Here is a 12119-nt window from a genome sequence, read left to right on the forward strand (position 1 = left end):
CGGCCTCTACACTGGAAGAGCGGAGTCTTAACCACTGCGCCACCAGGGCAGTCCCTCTCTGCTGCTCTTTAGAGCAAGACTTTGCGAAGGCCTGGTTTGGTACAGCCACCCTCACCCTCACTCCCATTTTCCCTTAAACCTTCTTGAATCATATTCCTGTCTCCACAGTTCCACTGAGATCCCTCCGGTCAAGGTCACACACACCTTCTTTGTTTCCCCATCCAACGGTCTTCTCTTACTTGACCCTTCAGCAACACATGGCACTGTTCCTTCCTCTGGACGCACTTCTCCCAGGGAGCTTCCATGATATCACACACATGGGTCTTTCTCCTGCCTTTCTGGTTGCTCCTTTTTCCTTGACCTTGCCTGGATATCTCAAGCCTGAAGCTTGAGAAGATATGTGGAGCACAGCAAGGATCAGCCACACGAGCTTCTCCATCTCTGCTGGCTGCCTAGGTAATCCCCTTCGGTCTGCGGGCTTAAATAGCATTCATGACCTTGACCCTGAGGGAGAGATAGATGGATAGACACAGGGAGGGGCATAGTTTTCCAGCCCCCATCTCTCCTCTGACTCCCAGCCTCCTGTTTCCATCTGCTCACAAGATATTACCTCCCAGATGCAGAAAAGCATCTGAAATCTAAAAAGTACCTGGATGCCCACCCCACTCTCATCCCCAATCTGCTCCTCCTTCAGGATTCTGATTCTCAGTAAGTGGCACCGCCCTCCACCCGGGTGCTCCAGCCACGAACCTGAAAACCACCCAGAGTCCTCGCTCCCCTCCCTTCCACTTGCACAACTACCCTGAACCCGCCCAGTTCTCTCCAGATTCTTTGCAAGCCCTACCATTGGGTGCTGGGGCTACTGCAGCCTCCTAGTCAATCTCCCTGTTTTCACTCTCGCCCTCTCCGCCCCACACACACCTATTCCCCACACAGGAGCCAGGTGATCTTCCCAAAAGTATGAGTCAGATTGTGCCGCTCCTCTTTTTAAAACCCTTACATGACTTTCCACCGTCCTTAGAATAAAAGCCTCACTTGATGCAGGAGACTCTGTAACATCTGGTCCCTGCCTCCCCCCACTCCCTGCCTGTATTCCCTCCCACCCGTCCCCTCCAGCCACACTGGAGGGGCCTCCCTTCTGCTCCTCTAGTCTTCCTCAGGCCCCTGCAACGTCTAATCCCTCCATCTGGAATGCTCTTCCCAGCAATGTTCACGTGTCTGCTTCTTGTCACCAGGTTTCAGCTTGAATGCAGCTCCTCAGACAGGGCTTCCCTGACTGTCCAGCCAAAGGAACCCCCTTCATGCTCCATCCCAGAGCCTGTGTTAAGAATTTGCTTCACACATACATATCACCATCTGATATTTTCTTGCTTGTCATCTCCTCGTACAAGAATGGGGGCCTCCTGGGAGATGTCCTGACCACCATCTTTGCTGTCCATTACAGAGTCGTCATTTCTAAGTAAGTATTTGTTAAATGAAGGCATCATCTTTGTCAAATACCTGCGTAAGGAGACACCCTGTGTGCATTATCAGTGGTAGGATTTAATCGTGCACTTTCTTTTGGGAAGTGGAAGAGTGGATATTGGTGGCGACATCTGCTTTTCGTGTTAATGGAAAATACCCTAAAAAATGCAAAGCAATTTTAGTATCAGATATTCCTCTCCCTCCCCTCCTCGGAATTTACACAATATTTCATGACAAAATTTTAAAAACACAAATAACATGAACAACACAGGGGTTTACTGCTTTGGATGATCCTTGATATGTTTCCATGAACGGCCTTCTCTGGGGGTGGTCTGTACTCCCCTGCTGCACGCACGTAACAAGCAGCACTGTGTTCCAGGAGCTTACCTATGAGGAGGCGAAGATGAACGTGGTTCTGCCTGCCCTGCAAGAACTCACAGTCTAGGGAGCAGAGAGACACAAAGACTGGTTTCCAATCAAAGGTGGAACCAGGTGCAGGATGCCTGACGTCCCAGCAGGGACACCCAGCCCTGGCTTCAGGAAGGGATGCCTGTAGCAGGACCAGCAAGGCCACTGCAGGCATGAGCTGGGCAAGGCGGGGTGGGGGGCTGCCAGGCAGAAGGACAGCAGGGGCAATGGGAACGCTTGGGATTAAAGTACACAGCAGGTGCACCCAAGGAACTCTGCAAATACCAGACAACAGCTCAAACTACTTGTGTTAGTTTGCTCGGGCTGCCATAACCCAAGTACCACGGGCTGGATAGCTTAAACGGCAGAAATGTATATTCTCACAGCTCAGGAAGCCAGAATTCTGAGGTCAAGGTGTGGGCAGGGTTGGTTTCTTTTGAGGCTTCCCTCTCTGGCTTGCCGACGGCCATCTTCTCCCTGTGTCTTCACGTGGTCTTCCCTCTGTGTGCGTCTGAGTCTCAGTCTCTTCTTCTTATGAGGACACCAGTCATACTGGACTAGGGCCCACCCATAAACTACCCCTTTAGAGACCCTATCTCCACAAGAACCTACTGTAGCACAGGGATCTATGCTCAATATTTTGTAATAACCTGTAAGGGAAAAGAATCTGAAAAAGAACATTTTAAGTATATATATATATATATATATATGGATTCAGATATATATATATGGATTCAGATATATATATATATCTGAATCACTGTGCTGTACATCTGAAACTAACATGACACTGTAAATCAACTAGACTTCAATTTAAAAAAAAGACCCTATCTCCAAATATAGTCACATTCTGAGGTCTGGGGCCTTAGGACTTCAACATATAAATTTTGGGGAAACACGATTCAGCCCATAGTATTAGAGAACAAAGAAGGAAATTTTATTATAAAGACATCAGGATGTCACAAGACAAGGATGCAATGGATCATGGGAAAGTCTCTGTCTCCCTCCCTCTCTCTCTTTCTTCCATCTCTGCTTCTCTCTCTTGTATGCAATTGTACAAACAGAGTTTAAAGAAGAAGAATAACCGTCTGTGTAATTGTTCCCTAAGAAATAGATCCTTCTTAGAAACACTGTTTCTAGTAAGCCCCTTCTCAATGGCTTCCCTTCCTCCTTCTGAATTTCATGTCAACTCCCCGCCTTTCTCCTTTGTTCCACCCAATAAGTACATATTCCTAGGCAATATCTTTAGTTTTGCCTATCTTATTCTTCATAGAAATGAAATTGCATGGTGTATAGTATATGACATGCTTTCCTCAGTGAACATTGTATTATTGGATTCAGGTACATTGATGCATGCTGCTGTAGTCTGTTTTCTGTTGTGTAATTTAGATGACCATTGTATGACTATATTATCATCCAGCCACCCTACCAGTTATGACCACTTGGTTGTCCCCAGTATTCTGCTGTTAGGAACAAGGTTGCTGAGGACTTCTTGTACAACTGTCCTGGTACACATGTGCTAGAAATAGTATATATATACCTAGGATATATTTCTTAGCAGTAGAGCTTCCTGGTTGTAGGTTCTGCACATGTGGGATTCACTTGTCACTGCCAAATTAGTTTCCAAAGTGGAAATTTCCATTTCTCCATAGTCTCTCCAGCACTTAGTATTGTTAGACCTTTTAATTTGGAGCCGAGTGTAAAGAGTGTGAAATAGTGTCTAATTGGTGCCTTTAATTTTCCTTGCCTTGTTTGGTAAATGAGATTGTGCACATTTTCTTATATTTATGGACCGACCACTCATGTTTCCTTTTCTATGAAGTACCTTTTCATGACTTTGCCCATTTCCCTATTGGGTTGTTTTGTTTTTTTGTATCTACTTGTTTTGTTAATTTGTATATTTTGTATATTGATCCTTTGTCAATGGTATGTGTTGAAAATGTTCTTTCCCAGTTGTTGTTTTTACTCTCATAAGTTGTCTTACAATGAGCAAACATTTTTATTTTTAATGTATTTGAATTTATCTTTATTTTCCTTCATAGTTCGTGCTTTTTGCATCTTATTTTAAAAATCTATACCTACTCCAAGCTTATAAATACATTCTCCTAATTGTCTTCTAAATTTTTTCATAGTTTTTGCCTTTTGATTTTGTCTTTAAGTCATGTAGAATGAATTATTTATTTATTTTTGGCTGTGTTGGGTCTTCATTGCTGCATGCGGGCTTTCTCTAGTTGCAGTGAGAGAGGGCTACTCTTCATTGCGGTGCACAGGTTTCTCACTGCAGTGGCTTCTCTTGTTGTGGAGCACAGGTTCTAGGCGCATGGGCTCAGTAGTTGTGGCTCGCAGGCTCTAGAGCACAGGCTCAGTAGTTGTGGCGCATGGGCTTAGTTGCTCCACGGCATGTGGGATCTTCCCAGACCAGGGCTCGAACCCATGTCCCCTGTATTGGCCAGCGGATTCTTAACCTCTAGGCCACCAGGGAAGCCCCTAGAATGGATTTTTAATGTGTGTGGGAGCAATCCAACTTAATTTTTTCCTGTATGTAGAGCCAATTGGTTGGATCAATAGCATTTATTGAATTGCCCACCCTTTTTTCACGAATCTTCAGTGCCTGTCCAGTCATAAATAGAGTTTCCACATTGGCATTAGCCTGTTCCATTTGTCTGTCTAGCCTTGTGCCAATACCAACAGTCTTTACTACCACATAATGGGTCTTCTATAACAAGTCAAGACACATCTTCAGGAACCTCGTGACCCTTCTTCACCCTTTGCTCTTCTTCATACATTCTAGGATCATTTTGTCAAGTTCCAGGCAGGGAGGGATCGGGAAGAACTTTTGGGACCTCAATTTAAAATGAATTGATCAATATAGGAACAGTTGATATTAACGCTTTCCATCTATGAATATAATACATCTTTCCACTTATTTTGTCCTTCTTTAATGTCAGTCCACAAAGTTCTAAAATGTTTTCATAAAGAGCTTGCTCATTTTGGAATATTTCTTCCTTGTTCCTTTATACTTTTGCTGCTACTGTAAATGGTATCTTTTTTCAAAATTATACTTTGTAACTACTTTTGCTGGTGTATAAAAATGCAATTGTCATTTGTGCATTGATTTTGTATTCAGCAGCCTAGCCAAACTCTTACTGATTTTCATAATTTTTCTATATAGTCTTTTGGGTTTTCTACGTAGACAAGCATATCATCAATAAATAATAAGAGGTTTATTTCTTCCTTTCTAATCTTCAAATGGTGGACAAAGATGAAAAATACTTTGCAGTTATAATCAGAAAGCCTCGAGATTTGTTGGGTTGAAAGGGTGAGAAAAAGGGAAGAATCAAGAATATTTCCCCACTCAGATTCTATAGATTCTGTATGGTGGCAAATGGTGTCCCTATCTGAAAGGCTGCAAAAGGAAAAACACCTTAAATTAATTTAAAACAAATAATATACACAGATGGGTAAATTAAACTTGTTTTAACCTGTATAGAATGGAATCATGTCCTTAGCTTTTATCATCACCAGCCTTGCTGAATGACGGTGATAGAGTCATGGCTATATTATGTGATCGCAAAGTACAGTATCTATAAAGTGTGACCATGTAGATTCATTTTCTAAGGAGTTTTGGAAAATAAATGAGCAATATTATTGTCACCTCATTACCATGGGTCTCCTTTTAAAACAACTGCATCACTTCAGTCAGCTTTAAAATTGTGCATTATGGTGCTGTAATATAATCCCTCTTGAGGTTATACATATTTGGAGGTATTTATTTTCAATGATCAAAAATCCCCCCAAGAAAAGCTGAAAGGTGGCTGGGGGCTGCGAGAGGGGATGAATCTTAGGTCAGTGAATATGTGCTATGGGGAGGTGCTGGGACGGCCCTTCCGAGGACCCTGGGGATGTGGAGGAGAAGAGATCTCAGCAGATATTTGGAAATGTTCCTTAGAGGAGGGCATGATTTGTTGAATTAATTGGGGGAAATGCAGAAGAGGAACACGGTTTTTCCCCATAAAAATTAAAGATGTGGAGATCTGGATTAGAAAATTTCAAGTCTGCACCCACTTAAATATCTTCAGACCCAATCAAAGGAGCATAAAATAAATCAAAGATAAAAATCTAATGTTTTTAACAAGAAAAGCTGACAGAACTAAGACTTATGAAAATTGGCAAGAAAATGTTTGCTTTTGTTTTTCCAGTGTCGACATTTACAAAGGAAGAACCTTCTACAATTGCAAAAAGAAAACCGCTGAAGAGCCTCTCTTAAAGTGAGACATAAATATTCAACCATGGTTCATGATCGTTGTTTGAAAAATGAAAGTAAGAGATGAACTGCTTTCTCTTGGGAGAGATCCTTCTAATTTGGTATGTAGGGTGGCAATGGGCTTTGGGATCTGACAATTTCATGGTGTATTTTTCCACACACTCGAATATGATTCAGATTTCACATTTGCGTTGTCTGAGAAGCCTAGTCAAGTCAAATGGAGAGGTTGTCCAAAAAAGAGAGAGGCTTCATCTAATTCCATAAAGATTGTTTCCACTAACTCAGCTAAATTTGAGATACACAAAAATTATAGAGCCATATTTTCCATGTTTATCATAAAACATTTTCCAATAGGAAAAATAATATTTTTAAAAAGAACCTGAGGGGGCTTCCCTGGTGGCGCAGTGGTTGAGAGTCTGCCTGCCAATGCAGGGGACACGGATTTGAGCCCTGGTCTGGGAAGATCCCACATGCCGCGGAGCAACTAGGCCCATGCGCCACAACTACTGAGCCTGTGCGTCTGGAGCTTGTGCTCTGCAGCAAAGAGAGGCTGCGACAGTGAGAGGCCCGCGCACTGCGATGAAGAGTGGCCCCCGCTTGCCACAACTAGAGAAAGCCCACGCACAGAAACGAAGACCCAACACAGCCAAAAATAAATTAATTAATTAATTAATTAAAAAATGACAAAAGAGAGAATTTTAAAGGCAGCAAGAGAAAAAGAGTCATATACAAGGGAATCCCCATAAAGCTATCAGTTAATATCTCTGCAGAAACTTTAAAAAAAAAAAAAAAAAAGAACTTGAAACTCGCAATTGTAACGTTAGTCTTCTGCTAATATAATTCAGTAAGGACTTAGCAAATATACGATTTCTGAATTACCTGAGAGTTGTACAAAATGATTATTAAGATCTCTCTTAAGAGTCTATGGCTCTAAATTTATGAACTTTTTGTGAGGAATGGGTGTCACAAAAATTACTACCAATGAAGGGCTGGGTTTAATGCTCTGTCCTCACTTCCAGGTTCCACTGGGTTGTAGTCAGAAACCCAAGAAACACCTAAAGGAGATGGCCACACCCTCAGCAAAGTTTTTCTACCTCCCCTTACCATCCTTTTCCAAAATACGAAAGGAATGACTATCTGGGGGGCTGGTGATGGCTGGAGCATGATTTTCATCAACTGGCACGGGCACCAGGGTTAGGAGGTGACACGACATCGCTGGAGAAAGTGGAGGGTGGAGCTTTATCACGGAAGAAGCTTTAATGCTGTCAATTAATCATGAGTGCAGAATTAAACTGAAAAAGTTCCATCGGCAAATTCAACAGTATACAGTGCTAAAACAGACATCTTCGTTGATTCTTCTTTGCCTGAGCAAGTAAACCTAAACATATCCAATATATAAGGAGTATCTATCATGAAAAAATATAGCTCAGCACAGGCTGCAATTGTAGTTAAATAATATGTTTTCTTAACCATTTTTTAAATTGAGGTATAGTTAATTTACAAAGTTGTGTTAGTTTTAGGTGTACAGCAAAGTGATTCAGTTACATATATATAAATATATATATATTCTTTTTCAGATTCTTTTCCATTATATGTTATTATAAGATATTGAATATGGTTCCCTGTGCTATACGGTAGGTCCTTGTTGTTTGTCTATTTTATATCTATTAGTGTGTATATGTTCATCCCAAACTCCTAATTTATCTCCTCCCCTCCTCCCCTCTCCCCCACCCCCCTTTGGTAACCATAAGTTTGTTTTCTAAGTCTGAGAGACTGTTTCTGTTTTGTAAATAAGCTCATATCATTCCACGTCTTGGCTATTTAAACAGTGCTGCTATGAACACTGGGGTGCATGTATCTTTTCGAATTAGAGTTTTCCCCAGATATATGCCCAGGAGAGAGATAAATAATATGTTTTCATCTATCTCTTTGGTGGTGAGCCTGTACTTCTCTGAACATAGTATCGTTTTCATCTATCTCATTGGCTTAAAGAGAGAAAATTGCCCTCAAGAATTAGTAAGGCTATATAAAATTTAGGGATTAAAAACTTAGACTTATAATTTATGACCTGGGTAACTTTGTCTCCTATTACTTCTAAGAAATGATTTTTTTATACTGTTCCATAGAGAAAACTTGAGTATAAAGATCTTCTTATGAAAAAAATCATAATAGTTTATATTATCTCTTAAAAGAAAATATAAATTTAAGGTTCTCCTTGAGGTCATATTTCCATTCTCCAGTCTTAATTTCTTCTACATCTAAACTAACTCAAGGCCCTTTGGCATAAGCAATAAGACTATTCCATACTGTATGCTTTCAAAAGAGCAAAATAAAAGTTTTCTTTTGTGTGTAAAGAAGGCTTTGGTATAAAGTAGTTTGGCCTGTTAGAAGAGCATTACAGGGAATTAAACGTAGGGAGATGGAGGAAAAACAAAAAGTGAGTGAATGAAGCTTGAAGACCAACAGTATCAAGAAGGGGACTCTGGGGTCGGACTGCCTGGGTCCTTTTCTGCCTCTGCCCCTTTCAGCCCCGTGACCTTGGACAAGCTAAGTCACGTCTCTGGGAGTCAGTCGGCTCATGTGTAAAATAGGAAGAATAACAAATGCCTGCTGCCCAGAATAGCGATGAAGTCTAAATGAACCAGTGAAGCCCTTAGAGTACTACCTGCCAATGTGCGACAGGAGTATGTTTGTTCATCCATCCATTCAGTCACCAAACACCTAACGAGCACCTACCATGTGCCCGGCACTATTCCAGGAACTGTAGCTACATCACTGAACAGATAGCAGAGACTCCTCTGCCCTCACGGAGCTTACGTTCAAGTGAGGACGGAGAGACTCTGACACATGTTGAAGGTAGAAAGCTCAGTAGGTGTTAGCTGTTGTTATTACTGCTATTATTAAAGAAAAAGACCACGAAATCCATGAAAGTAATCATTAAAGAGATGTGGACTGACTGAGTTCATGACTATTAAAAAACCTGTGAATCTGGGACTTCCCTGGTGATCCAGTGGTTAAGAATCTGCCTTCTAATGCAGGGGACATGGGTTCGATCCCTGGTGGGGGAACTAAGATCCCACAAGCCGCAGGCAACTGAGCCTGTGCTCCGCAACTAGAGAGAAGCCTGCAGGCCACAACAAAGATCCCGTGTGCCACAATAAAGACCCAATGCAGCCAAATAATAAAATTAAATTAAATTAAATTAAAAAAAAACCAAAGAATGTGGAAACTTCTAAAAATAAATTAATTAATTAAATAAAACCTGTGAATCTAATTGAAGAAACATTCGTTCCCTGTTCCCTCGGTGAACTGAACACACGTTAAGAGCAGTCAAAGGCAGCTGGGGTACCAAACAGGCGAGCCGGGCATCCTGGGCCCAGACCCCGTGCTCTCAGCCCCTCGGGGTCTCTGCTCCCTCTCTTCCCATCACTCTGGGGCTCCTTCCACGTGGTTGCTCCAGCTCACATCCAGGCGCTTGACTGTGTCTTTGTGTTTGGTTGTTTTCCTGCTGCTTCCTGGGTTTCTGTCAGCAATCCAGTTTTACAAATTGCTTGGCTGAGAGCTGTGTTTGTCGTCTTCCTTTGAAACTGTGATTCACAGTGTACACCCTATACACAGAATCCTCGCCACTGAGAGACGGAAAAGCTTGTTTTCAAAACAAATTGCAGAACAGGCTGGCTACCCGGGGTTTTCACGCAGCTGCTCAAATGGTCAAATGTAATTAAGGGAGCACGTTCAAGATCTCTATTTTTTGAACTTAGCCAAAATGTTCTTAGATGCGGATCAGATGGTGATGTCACTTTGCCCACAATCTTGTCAGCTGAGAAAACAAAGTTGAAATTGAAGAAGAAAAGGAGAACACTTTAGCCTGAGGATTTGTGTAAGATGTGTTCAGACTGGGCTTTTTAATTCAGTAAGAAAAGGCTGATGATCACAGTAAGCTTGTAGGATCCTTGGTTCCTAACCTTTTAACTCAGGACAGACGCAGGGATAGCTCTTGTCCCATTCTCTCATGTGGAGGATGGGACAGTAATGGCGCTGACCTCTGGGTATTATTCTGGGTTAAGTAAGATCGGGTATGGAAACACTTAGTGCCACACCTGGGGCAGGGCAAACGTTGCACGGGTGTTGCTGTCATTGTTACTATTTATTGCATGGCCTGTGCTGTGTGCACTTGCCCGAGGGGGAAATAGGGTCAAAGTAGCAAAGTACTATGTCCATGACCTTGTCCACTGGCAGAGTTTAAGAACCAACGTCTTGCAGACAGAAGCCCCGGTGGTTCACAGAAGCCCAGGAGTGTCGTAGGTCTGTTTGAGAAGTGAACCCTCTTTGCTGCTACAAAGGAGACCTCATTTTCCTCTGTCTGGTCCCTGAAACCATCTCCAATGATTCCTCCATCTCCAAACACACTGACAAGGGCTGTAAAGCCCACATATCCACCCTGGGCCTCGGGCCTCCAGTCCTCCTGAGGCGGCCGTTGTGTTCTGCCCTTCACCACCTTCTCCGCAGCGTCTTTAGCAGCCAACCGGGAAGCAGGCCTTTCTTTTTTACCACCTGCTCGATTCAGCGCTCCTGTACCAGCCCCCAGGACAGCGTGGGCTGGACACACATCCCCTCCTGTCGGGCCCTTTTCTCTCCCGCACTGACTTCCCTCCAGTGAGTCATTTGCCTGGAGGAGGGGATCTGCCCACCCTGTCCTCCAAAATCCTGGAACGGTTCAGACATTCAAACTGGAGTTACACCTCCTCGCTGTGGAAAGGCAGCAAACATACATGGTGATGACGAGCAAGAGACGTGTGGACGTGAGTCCTGGATGTGGCTCGGCCTCTTGTTGCATAAACGTGGGGAGTCACCCCACCCTTCTGTGTCCCTGTCCCCTTCTCACATGGGGATCCCCCCTGCCTCAGGCTGCTGTAAGTACCGATGGCACAAACCCACGAGAAGTGTCAGCTCAGTGCTGCTGGGAAAGCTGCTCCCCGATCCACACCCAGACCCCTGAGACCAACAGGACGACTCCAGACGGGTTTCCCTCGAGCACCAGCCTCCTTCCTTGCCTCATCCAGCACTGCAAGATCCTGCCATTTCTAGTCCAGAAACAGCTCCAGGTTCTACCCATCTCTCCTGTCATCCCCACAAGCACTGTCTTCCCTCAGACCTTAAGGGTCCCCGGAAGCACCGCTCTAGCATCCTAATTAAACATCAATTCCTGTCTCGGCCCCTTTCCTTCTTGAATGTTCTCCACACTGCAAAGGTGTGCAGACAGTCTACCAGCTCACCGTCACGTGCAAGGAAAGTAGAACGCAACATCCTGGAAAGATGTCAAAGGCGCTTCACAAGCCCCGCACCTGCACCCCCTCGCCCCCAGTCTCCCGTGCTGCCCTGGGCCAGACCCTCGGGCTCACCCTCCCCTCCAGCTGTCAGCGTTTAACCATGACCTCCATCGGGCAAGCTGGTTCATAAGTACCTGGGGCCTCATAGGCTTGGTGGTCCCTCTTGGAAATGAGTTAGTGGCCCACTCTGGGCCTGAACACTAGAGTTGTGGGTGACCAATGCTCTCATCTTCTACTGAGCCCTGAGCAATGTGGCTGGGGTGGCGGGGGGAAGGGTGGACCTGCTCAGTAATCCAGGGTCTTGGCTGACTGATGGTCCATCTAACACACTATATGCCATCTTTCTAGAATGGCCTTCTCTCCCATTTTCGCCTTGACAAACTCCAACTCATCGTCCAAGCAATGATATCGCCTGCTCGCATCGCCATGTTCTTACATTTGTACAGCTTCTTCCATCACTAATTTTAAGTTCCTCAAAACTGATTATGACTTGTTCATCTTTGGCCATCCAACTCCTAGCAAATGACATAGTAATTTCTCAATAAGTATCAGTATGTGATGAATGAATACATGATTGAAAGCTGGAGTTTTTCTTTTTCTTTTCTTTATGGATAAGTTACAGTTCCGAGACCTCGTGTTCTGGGAAAGTAGAA

The sequence above is a fragment of the Neophocaena asiaeorientalis genome, unplaced genomic scaffold (genome assembly GCF_003031525.2).
Source record: "Neophocaena asiaeorientalis asiaeorientalis breed wild unplaced genomic scaffold, Neophocaena_asiaeorientalis_V1.1 scaffold781, whole genome shotgun sequence".
Lineage (NCBI taxonomy): Eukaryota > Metazoa > Chordata > Mammalia > Artiodactyla > Phocoenidae > Neophocaena > Neophocaena asiaeorientalis.